This window comes from Bos taurus, unplaced genomic scaffold, assembly GCF_002263795.3.
Source record: "Bos taurus isolate L1 Dominette 01449 registration number 42190680 breed Hereford unplaced genomic scaffold, ARS-UCD2.0 Leftover_ScbfJmS_51, whole genome shotgun sequence".
Taxonomy (NCBI): domain Eukaryota; kingdom Metazoa; phylum Chordata; class Mammalia; order Artiodactyla; family Bovidae; genus Bos; species Bos taurus.
In genome coordinates this window covers 6909-15804 of record NW_020191813.1, presented here as the reverse complement: position 1 = coordinate 15804, position 8896 = coordinate 6909, and the positions used below count along the sequence as shown (strand labels likewise).

At 46.7% G+C, this 8896-nt stretch overlaps 1 pseudogene; it reads right to left on the bottom strand.

Moving 5' to 3' along the window:
• Positions 1-1274: 1274 nt before the first annotated feature.
• LOC112445715 (tyrosine-protein kinase RYK-like) lies at positions 1275-4992 on the bottom strand (annotated as a pseudogene).
• Positions 4993-8896: the final 3904 nt, after the last annotated feature.

Sequence of the window (8896 nt, the reverse complement as noted above, 5' to 3'; positions counted from 1 at the left end):
GTGAAGGCTACTGTATTAGTGAATTCCAGATTCAAACTTCAGACCCTACCTCCCCATCCGCCAATAGTACGTGTACACAATATCCTGGAGGAAATACAGAGACAAGTGCCAAGCTGCAACCTCTCAAGGGCTGCAGGGGTGTGGTCCCTATCCTATTTCCATTTAATACCGCTGTGGCCTTAGGTTTCCTCTAATGGTACAGAAGAAATAGTTTAGCGCTTGTCAGCGGACGCCTAGGTCTCTGCTGCACCTGCTGTCCGCAGCACAAAAGCAGTCACAACTGGACAGACGATGAGCATGGCTGAGAGCTGCCTTCTTAGGCAGGTGGACCAGCAGAACACTGGTGACATCCCAGAGGTACTGTTGGCCAGAAAGGTGCTATGTGTCCATTTTCTACTTGAAGGCTCACAACACAGACCCTAAGTGTTGCAGTGGGAGAAAGTCACACCATTTAAACATGGTTCCTGGTGTGTGTCCTGGGGCCCTGGCAGAGATGAGGCCTCTGGTCATGGGAATGGAGTTGCGCCATAGTGATGTGGCTCATCAACCCCTAATCATTAGTTCAGCTAGGCCAGCCGTCATAGGATAGAAGTGGTTATGTGTTTTGGCATAAGCAGGGCCACCGGGAACAATAAGACCCATCAGCAGCTGGCCTAGATGTGACACTAGAGTTGTTATAATAGCCACTATCCTCTGCTCACACACCTGTGGCTTCCCTTATGCCACTTTTGGGAACAAATAGCTACTCTGTAGCAAAGGAGGGGGGTGGTCATTAGTCCATAACTGCTGGATGATTTTTATTTTCCTAAGAAAAAATTACTGCATGTTGAAGAACATAATCACTCCCAAAACCTAGTGAAAGAAAAGCAAAACTTAAAGGTGAATCAACTGCATTAACTTGTAGAATTAAGAAAAATAAAAAGCAGTTGGTAGTATGATTGCTAGTCCAAATATGTGTGTTTAAAACAATTTAAAAAACTATTTATTTTGTAAGAATATACCCTGTACCTCTAAGGCAACATATGTGTAAAAGATTACACAAACATTTTCAGTTCAAGCTAATAAAAACTGCTATTGAGAAAGTATTCCACATCAGTAAGTCTGTCTTAGAAAGTTCAGATGCTAAACGCATTCCCTAAAAGGCTTGGTGTTCTGAAAGACCAAATCTGCTTCTGTGATGCTGGGTGATGTATGTGACTGGCTGGCTTCCAAGTGGCGCCTCGGACAGGCCAAACCTTCCTCCTGACCGCTGGGTTTGACCTGTGAGAGGAGAGTCAGACACAGGCCCCCAGGGCTGCATGGACCTCTGTGAGACACTGGGCCAGCTGCTGGAACTCCATCTCTCCTCTGGATCGAAGGCACAGCACAAGCCATCACAAATAGTTCATCAGGACAGCTGATAATCTGGGCTATTTGGTAACCCTCTTTCAGGTACTGGGCCACATCAAATGGGTAGATGTCCACTTAGGGCGTTTGGCCAGAGTCATAAACACATGGGCTCTTTTAGTAGCAGCATGCTGACTTCTTAGTTGTGGCATGCAGGATCCAGTTCCCCCACCAGGGATCGAACCCAGGCCCCTGCACTGGGAGTGTGGAGTCTTAGCCACTGGATTACCAGGGAAGGCTGGAGAACTCATTATTAACCAGACTTTCAAAAGCCATCCATTGATCCCGTGTTTTTGTTGTTCCCCAGACAGTGAGAGTCCATGGGGAACAAGACTCTGGAGAGGGATTGGCTTTGCTCTTAACATGAAGTTGTCATCAATGATAGAGATTCTAGGAGCCAGGTCTTTGTGGAAGACTTCTTCTGACCAGGTAGCTCATTCCACAGGCAATCTGAACAGCCATGTGAACTAGCTTTTGTTGAGAAGTTTCCTGCTGACTATTTGCCTCTACATATTTGCACTGTCATAAAAACAATTTAAGATACCCCCAATTCATGTAAGGCAATCCACCATGGGCTTTTCCCCTTATGTTCATACATGGCTAATAGGAAGACTTCTGTGATCTTGTAGCTCACAACTTTTAGGGAGCATGGTGGTCACCTGAATTTCAGAAGCTCGATCTCTAACTGTTTTTACAAATGCTTGTTGCTCTTTATCTGGATATTATTCATCTACATAAACCCCATGGGAAGTACACCAAAAGGTACCTTCTTAGAGTATATCTTTTGAGTTCCTCTCCCTGGATAGATATTTTGATATCATTCACCTAAGCTCTGGCCTCCAAAAGAGCGACACTTCTCAAGTCGTACTCCTCTAGCCACAAGGTTGGATAATGGGAGATGGGAGCTGTATTGTTGGGTGTGTTGCCTCTCACATACTGAGACATCTGGGAACGACTGGGACTGAGACAGCCCTTGGGAACTACTGCTGGTGCTGATGCTATCTCCCAGTTCAATCCTTTTCACACTGTGAAGATGCAAAACAGCTAATACTAGTACTACAAGAAATATACTGGACAGCAAATCCCTAGGCTGATATAAAACACACGTGTAGACACGGCTGTAGACAAGGCTGCATGTACAGGATCATAAATGGGTTCTTCTGATAGTGTTTTTGTCCAAGGCTGAAGTTTTCCTACCTCAATTTCTGGATGGCAACTTTTCCTTCATTTCAACTCTAAGATGTGAAGCTTTTTGAAGTTACTGTCAAGTTGAGGTGCATTTAGTGTCATAACTTCAGAATCTACTTTGCCAGGACAGGACAGCTCGAGCCCAAACACTGATACAGTGCCTGGGAGTTCTGGGGGCAGGGGTGGGGGTGGTGGGGCCGGGCCGCAGGCAGCCTAGCGGACCCGAGCTGTACCAGCGGCAGCCTGCCGGATCCCCATCCCAGGGAGACCGCCCTGCACATCCATCCTGCTGTGAGCGCCCACCTCCACCGCCCAGGAGAAGGAAGCTAGGCCACTTGCTGCTGCCCACCTGGCCCTGAGCCTTGAAAGATGAATAGCTCCTACCCCGGCCACCCTGCCAGTGTTAACTGATCGTCATAAAGAGCGCTAGTCCTTCAAGGGCCCAGAGCAGTAGGAGGGACCTAATTCCCTTCAGCAGGAGTAAGAAGGGACCAGAGGCAGTAGGGAAGGGACCTACTTCAGTTCATCAGTACTAGGAAGGGACCAGAAGGCGCTCTGTGCACAGATCATCAATTCAGTTCAGTCGCTCAGTTGTGTCCGAATCTTTGTGACCCCATGAACCACAGCACGCCAGGGCTCCCTGTCCATCACCAACTCCCGGAGTCCACCCAAATCCATGTCCATTGTGTCGGTGATGTCATCTAACCATCTCATCCTCAGTCATCCCTTCTCTTCCTGCTCATTTTCTCCAGCACAGGTCGTCAAGTGATTCAGCTCTTCACGTCAGGTCAAATACTGGTTTCAGCTTCAACATCAGTCCTGTCCAATGAATACCAGGACTGATCTCCTTTAGGATGGACTGGTTGGATCTCCTTGCAGTCCAAGGGACTCTTTAAGAGTCTTCTCCAACACCACGGTTCAAAACGTCAATTCTTCGGGCCTCAGCTTTCTTTATAGTCCAACTCTCTCATCCGTACATGACCACTGGAAAAACAAAGGACTTGAAGTAGACAGACCTTTGTTGATCAATACTAACTGTCGTCTGGCTGTTTTTAACATGCTGTCCTCAGTCGGCTCCATATACTTTTCCTTCCAAGGAGTAACGCGTTTTTGAATTTCCAATGGCTTGCAATCGACACATCTGCAGTGGAGTTTGGAGCCCAGAAGAAATAAAGTCAGCCACTGTTTCCATTGTTTTCCCATCTATTTGCCATGAAGTCATTGGACCAGATGCCATGATCTTCGTTTTCTGAATGTTGAGCTTTAAGCCAACTTTTTCACTCTCCTCTTTCACTTTCATCAAAGGCTCTTTAGTTCCTCTTCACTTTCTGCCATAAGGGTGGTGTCATCTACATATCTGAGGTTATTGATATTTCTCCCGGCAATTTTGATTCCAGCTTGTGCTTCCTCCAGCCCAGTGTTTCTCATGATGTACTCTGCATATAAGTTAAATAAGCAGGGTGACAATTTAAAGCCTTGATGGACTCCTTTTCCTATTTGGAACCAGTCTGTTTTTCCATGTCCAGTTCTAACTGTTGCTTCCTGACCTGCATACAGGTTTCTCAAGAGGCAGGTCAGGTGGTCTGGTATTCCCATCTCTTTCAGAAATTTTCCACAGTTGATTGTGATCCAACAGTCAAAGGCTTTGGCAATAGTCAATAAAACAGAAAATAGATGTTTTTTTTCTGAAACTCTCCCTGTTTAGGATGATGTAGCGGATGTTGGCAATTGATCTCTGGTTCTTCTGCTTTTTCTAAAACCAGCTTGAACATCTTGGAAGTTCAAGGTTCAGTATTGCTGCAGCCTGGCGCAGGAGGCGGCGGCTGTGACGGCGCAGAAGGGCAGATCATGGGCTTGTGGTTTTCAGGGCGGCTCTGGGTCCCTTTCCCGGGCTCCAGGACTCCCACTTCCCAGGGCCGGGCTGAGCCTGGCGGGCCTCAACAGCATTTCCTGTACGTTCTGGCCCCCTTTTCTCCTAGCGTCACCTCCAAAGTCCCCGCATTATGCTTTAACCAAGGCACCCCTGTTCTGGCCCGGAGAGCCCGCAAGCAGCCCGGAGGAGCCACTGAGTAGTAAAGGACCCAGGGGAAGGGAAAGAGGAGAGGGCGCACACCACCACCCTGTTCAGGTCGTAACTCACACCAACTTCCCCTCGGCCATCCCCCCACCCCCAGTAGGTTCATCCCGGAACTCACTGCCAGACGTCCCGCTGAACCAGACAATGAGAAAGCAAGTCCAGGAAGCCAGAAGCGTCCTCGGGCCACCCATCTCTCCCTTTGCCACCTGATCTCGATTTTGCAGGAGTGGAGCATGCCAGGTCAGAGGAGCGGATCCTTTCTGGGGAGGCAGACACTGCACTTCTGGGCCTCCGGCTTGCTCCGCCCGGACGCCCGCCCCAGGCAAGGCCCGTGCAGTCATTAACCGGCGGCTTCCCCAGACTGCTAGCTCGCGACCAGAGTGTTGCCACTTCTCCCTCTTCCCACTTGTTTGAACGATTCCGGTCTGATGGCCAGAATATTCCTAGTTAGATATTTTGTCATTTTGGTCTCCCTAATTAATTGAAATTGATCAGAGGTCGTTAGGGAAGAATTCTGGCAAGAAGATCATGGAGGGGAGAGCTCAAGGCTTCCTGCTTTCCCATCTGAGCTTGCCTTGGATGATCACTGACCTCTTATTGTACTGAGTTTCCTTAGGGTTTTCCATACCGGCTCATGAAAACTTGAAGGAATTTTCAGCCAACCCAGTTATTACTTCCGGTGCCAGTTCAGGTGGCAAACTTAATTGATAAAATGTCGTCTGTGTCCCGACCATTCACTGACCTGCCCTTCTCTCATCTCCCTCTCCTCGGGCTTCTTGAGTCCCATAGACACAACAGTATTGAAATTAGGTTTAGTTCATCACTCCGCAAGTAGCTTTCGGTCTCATTTGTTTATTTTTCCTTCAAAAATTTCAGTGCCAATGCATTTTGAAGAAGGATTCTGTGTAATTCTACAGGTTGTTTGCCCCTCCTTTTTTTTTTTTTGTATAATTGTACAACCTTTGAAATTTGCATAAGTTATAATGATTCCAGTATTATTTGTCTTTCAAAAAAACAACAACAACAACTTTCTCTTCCTCCCAGCAACCATCTAAGGGAATTAAAGTTCCTGAAAGAAGGCCAATTCAAGATGGCTTCTACTCTGATAGAAACAGAAAACAAAAAGATGAGGAAAAGCAATGAAGAAATGGGTCCTCATCAAACTTATATACTTTTGACAGCAAAGGAAACCATAAACAAAACAAAAAAAAGGCAAACTACAGACTGGGAGAAAAGATTTGGCAAATGATGTCACCCTTGCAAGTACAAGGGCTTAATTTCCAAATATATGAAAAGCTCTTACAACTCATAATCAAGACAGGGAACCCAATCAAAGAATGGGCAGAAGATCTAAATAGACATTTCTCCAAAGAAGGCATACACATGGACAATAGGCATGTGAAAAGATGCTCAATATCAAATATTTATTATTTTAATTAATTAATTAAAATTTTTACTTTATATTGGAGTATATACTTAATTAAAAATGTGTGTTAATTTCAGATGCACAGCAAAGTGATTCAGTTATACATATACATGTATCTCTTTTTTTACAAATTCTTTCCCATTTATGCTATTACAGAATATGGAGCACAGTTCCCTATGCCACACAAGTCCTTGTTGGTCATCTATTTTAAGTACAGTAGTGTGTATATGTCAATCCTAACTCCCAGTTTCTCTCTCTCCATCACCTTTCACCTCTGGATATATGCCCAGGAATGGGATTTTGTATCATATGGTAGCTCTGAACCTGCCCTGCAATGCAGGAGACCTGGGTTTAACCCCTGGGTCAGGAAGATCCCCTGGAAAAGGAAATGGCAACCCACTCCAGTATTCTTGCCTGGAGAACTCCATGGACGGAGAAGTCTGGCGGGCAACAGTCCCTCGGGTGACAAAAAGTCAGACACTACTTAGCAACCAAGTCACCACCAACATGGTAGCTCTGTTTTCAGTTTTGAAAGGAATCTCCATTCCATTCTCCATAGTGCGTGTAATCAGTTTACATTCCCACCAACAGTGTGGGAGGGTTCCCTTTTCTCCACAGTCTCTCCAGCATTTATTGTTTGTTCAGTTCAGTTCAGTCGCTCAGTCATGTCCGAATTTTTGTGACCCCATGGACTGCCAGCACGCCAGGCTTCCCTGTCCATCACCAAGTCCCAAGCATACTCAGACTCATAGACTTTTCAATATGGCCATTCTGATCAGTGTGAGGTTCTTGAAGGGGAAGGAGAATAAATGTCAGAGAATGAGCAGTAAAAGCTAAGCGTCTCAGCCCCAGGATCCAGGACACCTACTGGGCAACAAGGACAGCCTTTAGGAGACAGAGCAGGGTGGGTGTGCGCAGGCCTCTCATTGCAGTGGCTCCTCTTGTTGCAAAGCACCGGCTCTAGTTTGCCTGGGCTTCCAAACCACATGGGTTTAGTCATCCTGTGGCATGTGGGATCTTCCCTGACCAGGGATCAAACCTGTGTCCCCTGCATTGACAGGTGAATTCCTAACACTGTCCCACCAGAAAGCCCCCACCACATCTTCTTATCCATTCATTTGTCGATTGTCATTTAAGTTGCTTGTATGGCTTCTCAGGTAGCTCAGACGGTAAAGAATCTACCTTCTATGCGGGAGACCTGGGTTCATTCCCTGTGTTGAGAAGATCCCCTGAAGGAGGGCATGGCAACCCACACTCCAGTATTCGTGCCCGGAGAATCCCATGGACAGAGGAGCCTGGTGGGCCACAGACCCATGGGTCACGAAGAGTTGAACACGACTGAGCTACTAAGCACACACACATTCTCTTCCCCTGATGGTGTCTAGGCCCTGGTTTCCACCTCTTACCGTGGGCCCACAGTTCTCCCAGCTGAATGGCCTCAGGTTCTGAGTCCTTGCCCCATGTCTCCCCAGGGTCTGGGTCTGTTCTGAGCAGGCCTTCAAGGCATTAATTTTCCTCCAAGAGAAGAAAGGGTTTGGGCCCTCTTATTGTCATAATGAAGGAAAGTCTGTCTCTCCAATGCCCGTGTGGAGCCTCCACCTCCATCAGTGCTGGAGTGACAAGAAGTGGTAGCCAAGTTAAGTGTCTGTGAGGAAACTCAGGTGCTAGCTGGCATGTGCTGACTCACTCTTCATGTGCTCCACAAAATTCGTCTGTTGCAGCTTTGGCCCTGAATGTGATGGTATCAGAAGATGCATGTGTGGGAAGTGATTGGTGGGTTCAGTTCAGTTCAGTTCAGTCTCTCAGTCATGTTTGACTCTTTGTGACCCCTTGGACTGCAGCATGCAGGCTTTGCTCTCCGTCACCAACATCCAGAGCTTGCTCAAACTCATGTCCATCAAATTGGTGATGCCATCCAACCGTCACATTCTCTGTCATCCCCATCTCCTCCTGCCTTCAATCTTTCCCAGCATCAGGTGTGTTTTCAAATGAGTCAGCTCTTCGAATCAGGTGGCCAAAGGATTGAAGTTTCAGCTTCAACATCAGTCCTTCAAATAAACACCCAGGACTGATCTCCTTTAGGATAGACTGGTTGGATCTCCTTGCAGTCCAAGGGACTCTCAAGAGTCTTCTCCAACACCACAGCTCAGAAGCATCAATTCTTCGGCGCTCAGCTTTCTTTATAGTCCACCTCTCACATCCATACATGACTACTCGGAAAACCATAACCTTGACTACACAGACCTTTGTTGACAAAGTAATGTCTCTGCTTTTAATATGCTGTCTCGGTTGGTCATAATTTCCTTCCAAGGAGTAAGCGTCTTTGAATTTCATGGCTGCAATTACCATCTGCCGTGATTTTGGAGCCCAGAAAAATAAAGTCAGCCACTGTTTCCACTGTTTGCCCATCTATTTGCCATGAAGTGATGGGGACCAAATGCCATGATCTTAGTTTTCTGAAATGTTACTGAAGCTTTAAGGCAACCTTTCCTCTCCTCTTTCAACTTTCGTCAAGAGGTCTCTTCAGGTTTTCTTCATTCATTTCCTATATCAAAATAGGTCTGGCAAGTTAGGGTTCAACAAGGGGCTCTCATTGTATAGTTAAAATATGGCCCATTGTGGTGACCCTGACAAACAAGGGGAATGAAGTCACAAGTTGGCCACTTGCCCCTGAATGCCCATTCCTGTTTCTTCGCTTAAAGGTGATCATCCTGTTTTTCCCTGCTGGTGCCAGTTTCTCAGAACTCCTTGACCACACCGACCATGAGAAACCCTTGACTAAGTAACCACAATACCCCTAGCTGTGGGCTAAAGATCAA